Here is a 2,533-nt window from a genome sequence, read left to right on the forward strand (position 1 = left end):
CGGGGTAAATGCTTAGCTGTAAGTATGAATGCAATGATTCCATGAGATAAACATAATATTTTGAAGCTATATAGCTAGCCGGAATGAATGGATCATTTATATTATTATTTAGGCCAATGCATGCTACATCTAAAAAGGGCACGATTGCATATCAATGACATACCAATCCAAATGATATAGTAGCCGAAATACAAATTAGGTTTATCACATTTGTGGAAAATGTAAATCCCACTAAATATGACTAAATATTAATATTTGACCAGTCCATATAAAACGTTTGGTCCCCACAGGCTCTTGCAAAAGCACATTTCATTTGGCAACTATACACAGAGTAATGATGATCAATCTGACACAAGAAACAAGGAACATATTCTTTCCTTTAAAAAATCCCTCAAACTTTATTCATGCTCCTGATTGATTTGTATCAACATGCTATAGAGTTTGGTGCGGCAGGTAGCCTAGTGGTTAGAGCGTTGGACTGGTAACCGAAAAGTAGCAAGATCAAATCCCCGAGCTGACCGGTAAAAATCTGTCGTTCTGCCCCTGAACAAGGCAATTAGCCCACTGTTCCTAGGCCGTCATTGTAAATAAGAATTTGTTCTTAACTGACTTGCCTAGTTTAGTAAAGGTAAAAAAGATCTTGTGAATGGGAATGATAGTGCCACTTGAATCTAATGTCACACTATCTGTAAATTCATATACCTGCTAACAATAGGAAATAAAAAACAGGTAGACCTCAAATTGACCTTATGCCAATTACTGAACTTGTTCCTATTTTTTGGTTTTAATGAGCAGGTACAATCGTAGAGACCCTCCTGTCGCTAGTTATGGATAATGCTTTAGTAACATAAGCAACCATAAGGTTGGCTATATAGCAGGGGCAGACTGGGACAAAAATTCACACACACACCCTCACACAAGACTGTAATGCTACTGACACAACATAGGCAACTATAGTACAGCGTTTCTCAACTTTTACTGTACCAGTGACGGTGAAACACTCCTTTTTTAACCAGCTCTTTTTAACCAGCTTATGTTTAAGACAAATACAACATGTAAAAGCACCACTGGAGATACAACTCACCACTAACAGCGCCTCTGTTGCCTTTCTGTTGTGCAATCTGTCTCTGCATCTTCTCTGCTGACAATGTCTGTCTGTCTCTGTCACTCCAACTGTCTTTGCTTCTCCTTGTTGTCTACTCTGTTGTCACTCAGTCTGTCACTCCTACTTGTTAATTGCTATTAAATACAGTGCCTTTGAAAAGTATTCAGACCCTTTGACTTTTTACACATTTTGTTAAGTTTTAGCCTTGTTCTAAAATTGATTAAATACATTTTAAAAATCCTCATCAATCTACACACAATACCCCATAATGACAAAGCGAAAACAGGTTTTTAGAAATGTTTGCAAATGTATAAAAAAATTAAAACTGAAATATCTTATTTACACAAGTATTTTGCCCCCTTTGCTATGTGACTTGAAATTGAGCTCCTGTTTCCATTGATCATCCTTGAGATGTTTCTACAACTTAATTGGAGTCCACCTGCGGTAAATTCAATTGATTGGACATGATTTGGAAAGGCACACACCTGTCTATTTAAGGTTCCACAGTTGATAGTGTATGTCAGAGCAAAAACCAAGACATGAGGTTAAAGGAATTGTCCGTAGAGCTCCGAGACAGGATTGTGTCGAGGCACAGATCTGGGGAAGAGTACCCCAAAATTTCGTCAGCATTGAAGGTCCCCATGAACACAGTGGCCTCCATCATTCTTAATTGGAAGATGTTTGGAACCACCAAGACTCTTCCGAAAGCTGGTTGCCCAGCCAAACTGAGCAATCGTGTGAGAAGGGCCTCGGTCAGAGAGGTGACCAAGAACCTGATGGTCACTCTGACAGAGCTCTAGAGTTCCTCTGTGGAGATGGGAGAACCTTCCAGAAGGGTAACCATCTCTGCAGCACTCCACCAATCAGGCCTTTATGGTAAAGTGGCCAGGTGGAATTGACTCCTCAGTAAAAGGCACATGACAGCCCGCTTGGCATTTGCCAAAAGGCACCTAAAGACTCTCAGACCGTGAGAAACAAGAATCTCTGGTTTGATGAAACCATGTTTGAACTCTTTGGCCTGAATGCCAAGCGTCACGTCTGGAGGAAACCTGGCACCATCCCTACAGTGAAGCTCCAGAGCGCTCAGGACCTCAGACTGGGGCGAAGGTTCACCTTCCAAAAGGACAACAACCCTAAGCACACAGCCAAGACAACGAGGAGTGGCTTCGGGACAAGTCTTTGAATGTCCTTGATTGGCCCAACCAGAGCCCGGACTTCAACCATATTGAACATCTTTGGAGAGACCTGAAAATAGCTGTGCAGCAATGCTCCCCATCCAACCTGACAGAGCTTGAGAGGATCTGCAGAGAAGAATGGGAGAAACTCCCCAAATACAGGTGTTCCAAGCTTGTAGTGTCATACCCAAGAAGACTCGAAGCTGTAATAACTGCCAAAGGTGCTTCAACAAAGTACTGAGTAAAGGGTCTG

Source organism: Salmo trutta, chromosome 31 (genome assembly GCF_901001165.1).
Source record: "Salmo trutta chromosome 31, fSalTru1.1, whole genome shotgun sequence".
Classification (NCBI taxonomy): Eukaryota; Metazoa; Chordata; class Actinopteri; order Salmoniformes; family Salmonidae; genus Salmo; species Salmo trutta.